Here is a 9540-nt window from a genome sequence, read left to right on the forward strand (position 1 = left end):
TGTCGTTTTTGGAAACCCAGAATCTACTCTGTAGGAGTCAACATGGAATCCGGAAACAGCGATCGTGTGAGACCCAACTCGCTTTATTTGTTCATGAGACCCAGAAAATATTAGATACAGGTTCCCAGGTAGATGCTATTTTCCTTGACTTCCGGAAGGCGTTCAATACAGTTCCGCACTGTCGCCTGATAAACAAAGTAAGAGCCTACGGAATATCAGACCAGCTGTGTGGTTGGATTGAAGAGTTTTTAGCAAACAGAACACAGCATGCTGTTATCAATGGAGAGACTTCTACAGATGTTAAAGTAACCTCTGGCGTGCCACAGGGGAGTGTTATGGACCATTGCTTTTCACAATATATATGAATGATCTAGTAGATAGTGTCGGAAGTTCCATGCGGCTTTTCGCGGATGATGCTGTAGTATACAGAGAAGTTGCAACATTAGAAAATTGTAGCTAAATGCAGGAAGATCTGCAGCAGATAGGCACTTGGTGCAGGGAGTGGCAACTGACCCTTAACATAGACAAATGTAATGTATTGCGAATACATAGAAAGAAGGATCCTTTATTGCATGATTATATGATAGCGGAACAAACACTGGTAGCAGTTACTTCTGTAAAATATCTGGGAATGAAGTAGAATGATCATATAAAATTAATTGTTGGTAAGGCGGGTACCAGGTCGAGATTCATTGGGAGAGTCCTTAGAAAATGTAGTCCATCAACAAAGGTGGCGGCTTACAAAACACTCGTTTGACCTATACTTGAGTACTGCTCATGAGTGTGGGATCCGTACCAGATCGGGTTGACGGAGGAGATAGAGAAGATCTAAAGAAGAGCGGCGCGTTTCATCACAGGGTTATTTGGTAACCGTGATAGCGTTACGGAGATGTTTAGCAAACTCAAGTGGCAGACTCTGCAAGAGAGGCGCTCTGCATTGCAGTGTAGCTTGCTCGCCAGGTTTCGAGAGGGTGCGTTTCTGGATGAAGTATTGAATATATTGCTTCCCCCTACTTAAACCTCCCGAGGAGATTACGAATGTAAAATTAGAGAGATTCGAGCGCACACGGAGGCTTTCCGACAGTCATTCTTCCCGCAAACCATACGCGATTGGAACAGAAAAGGGAGGTAATGACAGTGGCACGTAAAGTGGCTTGCGGAGTATAAATGTAGATGTAGAATTCTGATTTTAGGTTGTACAGCTTTGTGACGCCACCAGTAACAACCCCCCCCCCCCCCAAACCCATCTCTGATTGTTTAAAGAATCAAACCTCCATGCCCTAAAACAAAGTCACCAAGTGCTCTCTGTATCATGTACTGGATGAGTACAATCTGGGCAGTCTGCTCTCCATTTTAAGGAAGTCCAGCTTTTCATGCATCACAGGGTTTATTGCTTCATATCTACAGAACAAAGTGTCCTATAGTTGTATAATTTTGCAGGTATATTCAGTGGCATATTTGGATACAGTCTGCAAAATGTGTTGCAAATAGAATTAGTAGTAAAGAAATAATAAATTGTCATGCCACACGCTGAAGTCTCTCTAAACAAACATTGAAAATACAGTAACTGATAAACTTTTTCCCTTTTCGTTAATTTTTGGGTGATGTTAGTGAGAATAAGTAACAAAAGTTCTTTGAATTATGTGTAAAGTTTTTTGAAATTGCTAAGTGTTTACAGTCTCAAAGACTGGATGATTTGCAAGTCCAGAATTATGTGGCCACAAGACATGTAAAGTTTCTAAATTTAATACTTACTGCATTAAACCATTAGCACATGATAATACCTCTTAATGAGTAGATTATGATAGCATCTTAATCTTTTTACTTCAGTAAATAATTATATGAAATACTGAAAAACAAATTTTTGTTTCCTGTGGAAGCCATTAGACAGAAAACTGCAACTAAAAATTTGTGACCATTTTAGCCTTTTAGTTGTACATACAGCACTGCATAGTGATAGCTTGTAATAATACAATGAGCGAATAAATGGATCAAACTGGACTGTGCAGCAAATACACTGACCACCTAAAATGAAAACTAGAGAAAGTATGCTCCAGAATTCCAATGTATTGTTAATAGCAATAGTTCTGCATAACAATCATCAATCAACATAACTGATAACAGAATAAAAACTGTTGCAATAAGAGTGAAAAACTTTTTATAAATATTCATTTCCAATGGGAAACGAAAGTGTCATGAAACGCTGAAAAATTTAGCTGCTTAACAAACTGTTTCTAATCTTAAGGAAAAACAGTGATTGGGCTATAAAATTGATGATTACAAGAAACAAAATAAAAAAAATTATTTATCACACTGTATTTTATACAGCAAAATATGTAAATACAGAAAGAATATAATTTTATTTTTCACAGGAACCACACACCCATAAGTATTGACAAATGAAACCAATGATTGAATTTTAAGAATTTTTCACATCAAAAACTTGCACAAGAAACAACTGCATTTTTGAAAATTGAAATAAAATTCAACAACATAATTAATTATTTACAACAACCACATCAAAACAACAGTATAGTAGATTAATGAGCTTTGTTCACTGTCACCTGAAGAATAATTGTCAATCCAAAAACCATAACTGAAAGTTCAAATATCTCCAATTTGTGGCCTACAGAATTCCACTAGCTCTTCAGTCTTTAGTGTGCTTTCTTAATTTATGACTTGATAACTTAGAAAAATTCTTGAACATATTTCATGAAACCAGTTAATGCACATGGTAACTTGATATCACAGAGATATTTTCATAAACAATTTTAAAATCAAAACTGAAATTAACGAAAGTAACAGACACAAACACAACGTATAAATCAGAGGGTACAAAAATCACCTCATGATGTACTATTTTTTATTTCACATTTTCCTCTCTAAAAGGAAAGTCTGTCTTGATACTTTACATTGTCTGTTCTTTTGTGTTCTGCTGTTGGTGGCACTGCAGTTCCCCAAGTGACACATGGTTTACCTTTATTTGCTTCCATTTAAGGAGCATTGATAATTGTTTGAATAAACAGTGAGGTAGGGATAATTGGTTACTTGCCATTCACACTGCTTAGATGTCTAATCTATGTTCAGTAATATAAGTCACGCATATAACATATATTGCAAATATGAAACAAACAGTTAAACTAAGAATGTAATTCACCATTTGACTTCATCAGTTTGAGTGGCCACAGCAGTCAGTGCACTTCACAAGAAGAACAGGTTTTTCTGTGCAGTGACTATACTTTCAAAAATAAATTATTATATTCTAAAAAAATAAATATAATTCTAAGCCAACAGATTCTAGTTAAGAAGGTATTTTGTTCTCCTATGCACTTTATTCCCTACAAACGATGGTACAACTGAAAATGGAAGACCAAAAGCGTATATATTTTATGGAATCAACTTACAATTAAAATACATGTATTTTGTATATCCACATGGAAATGCACTAATATAAAAATTATGTTTTACAACATTTTGTGTAGGGTTTTTGTACAATTCGCAAAGAGATATAAAATTAACTCATGTAAAATGGTTCACTTAAATTTTTCAGAAATAAAGATACAAAAACTGAATAATTTGTATATAAGGAACTGTAATAATATTGTGCATAAAATACTGACATGTAGAATTGCACTAAAATTCTAGACAATAGGTACCATGAGAAGAAAGGAAGATCAAGAGTTTAGCATTTCATGGATGATATGGTCATTAGATGCTGAGTACATTCTCTACGTGAACATGAATGGGGAAGTGTCCTTTTTAAGGAACTGTTTCAGTATTTGTCTTAGGCAATTCACAGAAACACTATTTTTGCATTGCTCTTTTCAAATATGAACCCAGTGCCTTAACCACTGCACAAAGAATGTGTTTAAAAAAAGGCATTTTATAATAGCAGGAAGAAATGAATTTAGGAAACACATGAACACACCTCCCCCCCCCCCCCCCCCTCTCTCGCTCTCTCTCTCTCTCTCTCCGCTCCCCTTCCCTACCCCTACCCCCTTACACACACACACACACACACACGCACGCACGCAGGCTACTTTTCTGGGTCCTTGCTAAGCAACATCTCATTTGGAAACACATTTGCTACTTTTTTTATTGGCTATGCCGAGTTTGTATGACCAGACTGTCAGTTTGATGCACAGAAGCAGTAAGTGACAGATTTGGAAAGCTCAGATAGCTGAGCACAATTTGTGAAATTAAAAGATCCAAAGCACAAAAATTGGACAAGTAACAACAAAAGTGCACACTAATCTTGCTCCTTCACTGCATTCTACATCACCACATAATGTCAATATTAAAGGTAAAAGTCAATCTACAAATTAAGTTGCCAGTAAAGTGTTAGGGGGGAGGGATTAGGATCAATAGCAGTTCTGTTAAGCATTATGTTCATTCCAATAGTGTTCTAAATAAGTATTGCAAAATGTGAAACTATTGCAGGGAGAAAGTCCGGGAAAGCAATTTATAATTTTTTGTGGAGGTATCTTTGCATTAAATGAGAAATCGTTTATTCATATTCATTCTTTTATCTGCTACCTACTGTTGACATGCTGCACCGTTATCCATAATTGAGGATGTTTTAAACAATTATTTATCTGAATTTTTAGTGATGCAGTTGAAACTGAAACATAAATAATGTTGATGGTAATGAAGGTTGTTTCAATTCTATTATTAGCACTTTGAGATTCTCTCACAAAATAGTAATGTATTATTAATAAATAACAATGGCAAGAAATCTGTGAATATAAATATCTACTATTTTAGTGATTTACAAATGATAAATTTATTAAGAAGTGCAAAGCATCTAAGCTCAACAAAAGTCCACATATGCTGAGTAAAACATATCTAGTGTGTACAGCTCCAGATAACAAAGACTTTTTCTGAGTTGGGAAATATTTGTTTCTTTATCTTTTATTAGCAAAACTATGTTCAAATTCCACAAATCTCTATGTCTACGAGCAGCTCACATCTACAAAGAGAAGGTATCAAATTAAAGCTGGGATTCTCCTGCAGATTTCAAAACTGCAAATGTAGTGAACAAAAGGATTTTATGTTTTATCTCTCTCAGAAGAAACTGATGAAAGTGGCAGCAATTTCATTGTCTCTGTATTATACAAGTAATTTTATAGGGAAAAAAATGTAAGAGTTAGGACACTAGACACAGTTTTGGAGGACATGGGCGACATGTTTGTACAACAATAGACACAGTCACTGTTAATACCTGAATAACAACTAATTGGAAATATTATTGACCAACACATTTTTAATCTTTTATTGATATTTCAATAATCTTGTGACAAGTCTATTGCCAAGAACTTCAATATGGAATGTGTGATTGTTGTACTATGTGTCTACAGATTTTTATTCATCTGTACATTCAACCTAAAACAATTCACTATATGAATCTTTTGCACATGTCCAACAGAAAAAGTGAATGAAATTAGATAATGGTCCTCATTAGTGTAGTAGCTGTGACGAGGAGTCCATGCTATCCACTCAAGGAAAACAGGTTATTAGCAATGGTGATTTCCGTACACTGTTCCTGGTTTACTTATAAACTAAAAATGTGAGCAAAAATCTTTATGCAACTCTCCTAGTTTGAAAACATTAGTCTAAATTATTCTGAACAGAAAGATCAGTACACTTCCGATGAAGTTTACACCAAACTACAACAAACTTTTATTGTTAACCACAATTTATTAACATAAATTAGTCAGTCACAGACTTCTGGTCGATAATAAATATCAAGGACAATAAATAACAGGAATAAAATATTAAATCTTGATAACCAATATTTGTTTTTTCTTCCATCTTATGTCTCTGGAAATATGCAAGTCCTTAGCCTGGTGACACTGGACTTCTCTAAATGGCTGTAAATTATTCACACAGGCCAAAATTTGATACCTGTATAGTGCACATAGTACAAAAAGTTGTTGGTAAAGGATAAACTTTTAACCTGCATATTGCTGTATCTATGAAGAATAATACTTCTACTGAGCTGATGTGAGGGATGCCAGAATGGATTTTAAGGAGAGAATCAATACTATCTATAGCTGTATAATAAGCATTTACAACTCAAAAGCAGATGACAACAATAAAAATGCATACAATAATTTGTATCTGAAAGCATGAGTTCTTGGACAATTGCGTGGTGGCAGTAGGACTACTGCTAATAACGCTGCAAAACATCAAGTTTGTAAGTAAGAGAGTGGGGGGAAAAATATTCTGTTCTACGAAGAATAGGGGAAGAATACAATCTGAATTGTAACATTTCTTCATCAAAAATTGTGCATAATAATGGTTCCAATAAAAACTTCTGCATTAGTTTTCCTTATGTTCAGGTCCACAACCATTAAACCTCCATTAAGAATAAGTTACAGTTCTTTTGATTCTGTATGTTATTCGAATAAGGTGCTTTCATCAGCAATATTAGGTAATTTTTATCCAAGACATCATTTTCCTGTGTACCTACCACTTTAGGCCTATTCCCATGCACAGGACAAAGAAATAACTCGACACTGTCAATAGACTCGCATGACTGCAGGATAGCATATCTGTGCTGTATAGTTTGTTGTGCATCAAGTATGAGCACAGTTACCGAGTATTATGTTCTGTAATGTTATTAATATTCAGCTGGTGTAATTTGATGCTATGTATTAGCTTGCTTAGATACTGTACTCATCATAATACTAATCTATGCTGTATCAGGATTTTCACTTTATTTTTGATTTCATATTACCACTACCAGTAGCATATATACGCGCATATCTCCACATAAGCACCAGTTATTTCTCTTAGTATACTCATCACTGTATACCCCTCTTGGTTATGACTTTGTACACAGGTATCTCTCCTCATTCATGCCATCATACATGACCAATGTTAATACTATGTACACTTTAAAACTACTGTTATGCTGAAATTGGTCAACAGTGGTGAATAAAGCATCTTATTGAAATAATACACAGCCTCTGTGGAACCATAACTTTTCTAAATTGATCTTCCATTAAACAGAAGCTGTGGATTCAGAATGGCTGAGATAACTGTATGAGAAAGATCCCATGAAGAAAGAACCACATGCTACAAATTGTGCCTTACTTTGAGAAGTTTCATGACATCAGTTACATAAAATTTGCATGTCACTGTAGTCTAAAATGACTAGAAGACCAAATGCCACCAAGCATTCTTGTATCAAATTTTGGAATCTATCTTTTGTCTGTGGTGGTTGTTGACCTTGACACACAAATTCCACATAAGCCAAAATCAGCCTAGTTTGGACACCGCATTAACACAGATTGACAGGAACACTGAGTCATGAAATCCAATATTAAGGGATTGAACATGGGGTTCAAATCACAATTGTAACTGAGGGGCTGCTCGGGAAGATGACGGAGGAGTTGTCGCAATCAGGTATTCAAACAACAACAGCATGGTGACATTCGGTACACAGGCTAAGTACACATGGAAGCAGCCTCCGGTCAACCAGCAAGTGACCGAGGTCCCGTATAGCAGCTTGTGACAGTGACACAAGTGCCTCGTGAGTTTCCCATATGTGGCAATGTACACTTCTCGTTGGCAATGTGCGCCAGGGGAACGTTCTACAAACTCAACCAGCATTATAAAAAGAGGACCCACCCCAGGCCAAGGGGGAGAACAGTTGGTAGTCATCTGTGCCTGTGCCGGGCGTCACCAGGCTGAGGACTTATAACAGTAAAGAGTCACATCAGGATCAAGATAATATTGATAAGATAAGTCTCAGGACCATGAGATAGAAGGTAGCTGGCAGAGTTACATGAAGCCATACATCGTAAAATTATGCAATGAATAGAAGAAGCTAAAGTCAAAAGTGCCAGAAGTGAACTTCCAATGAACTTTATTAGTCTTAGTTTGATTAGACCTGAGTTCCCTTCTGCTGTACACTAAGGTCTGTGTCATAGAACCCCCTCTTTAGCTTGTTGGTTTTGTTACAGGGTGGAGTTCTCCAAGCTGCCTACACAAAATTCGCCCATCGAATACATTGATCGAGGTAAGCCCTAGCAATTACAACATGTCCTCCTCACTCCCTCAAGACACGAGAAGCATGGTGAACTCTTTTTGATGCCAGGTGTAGGGTAGGGTGTGTTTTGAGAACTGAGTACACGAATTGAGTCAAGTACTTACATGAATCTGAGCACTGGAATAGGTGCAGGTAAGCTCAGTGGGTCACTATCGCCAACTAGGAACATGTTGAGGGAACAATTTCGAGACCAAAGGGGCCGCTGCTGCCACTACAGCTGTACCACCATGAGTTAGAGGCTCACCATACCAAAGGGGCTGTGACTGCCGCCGCTGACAAACACAACGTGAGCAAGAGGCTCAGCTAACTCGGAAGCAGACACGGAGAGAACGACAATGACAGTAACGGAAGGTTAGTGAACATGAGTCGACCTAATGAGGCAGGGAGTGACTTCCCACACAATAGCGATTGAGAATTTTCAAGTTTTAGTGCGGCAACCAAATTAGAGCCAGGAAAATTTGATGATGATCATGAACAATTGTCCAAATTCATAAACAACTGTGATAATGCATATGAGTTAGTGGATCCTAGTTGTAAGAAACTATTTTAAAAATTTTTGTAGGGCAAATCACTGGATCAGTTAATAGAAAATTATTAGTATGTGATCATATGGAAACCTGGTGCATAGTTCGTACGATTTTAATTGAAAGTTATGAAAATAAGACTTCAGACTGTTAATTTTGCAAATTATTTGGCAGTAAGCAAGCATGCGATGAGAGTGTGGCTCAATGGGGCGCCAGAATAGATGTGATGCAATTTCATTTTGGGGAGGCCATGAAAAGAATAATGAATGCAGAAGATGTCTGGGGAAGTAATGCATTGATCGGAAATCCCAGACAAGCAGTTTATATTCTATGAGAATGGAGAGTGTCTAACATTGTCGCAAGCCATCGAATTAGCAGCAATCGAAAAGAGTGCCATGACCTCAGATTGAAAAAGAGTGTCAGGGGACAGCCCCTCTCTAAAACACAGCCATGGAGTGAGTACCAAGTGTTTTACATGTAGTTGGGAAGGTCACTTGACACTCAATTGTAGGTGCAAATATCAAGTAAGACAAATCAATCAGACTCAGATGCCTCCACCATGACAACGTCAGAATAGAATTCCCATTAAAGAGATTGATATTCGTCACTTCAGAGGAGACGGGTCCAAATCACAGTGTCCACCTGCAGTATGGTGCAGTCAGTGCAACCTGATAGGACATACTAATCATCCCCCCCCCCCCCCCCCCCCTACGTGTACACAATGAAAACAAGGGAGGTGTTTTACCTGTCACTGTCCAGGACACTATGCCAGGGACTGTAGAGAGAGCCGATGGCTGAATATGCGTAAGAAGATTGGGCAGGGAAACAAATGCAATGCTTAATGGAGCAGTCACGTTATGCTGCATCCGGCATTATATGTGCCGCAGACTGCACCAGCAAGAATGATTTTATTCAACTGAACTGTGCAGATTTGTGTAACCTTCAGGTAAAGTTATTAAT

This window comes from Schistocerca nitens, chromosome 6 (assembly GCF_023898315.1).
Source record: "Schistocerca nitens isolate TAMUIC-IGC-003100 chromosome 6, iqSchNite1.1, whole genome shotgun sequence".
Lineage (NCBI taxonomy): Eukaryota > Metazoa > Arthropoda > Insecta > Orthoptera > Acrididae > Schistocerca > Schistocerca nitens.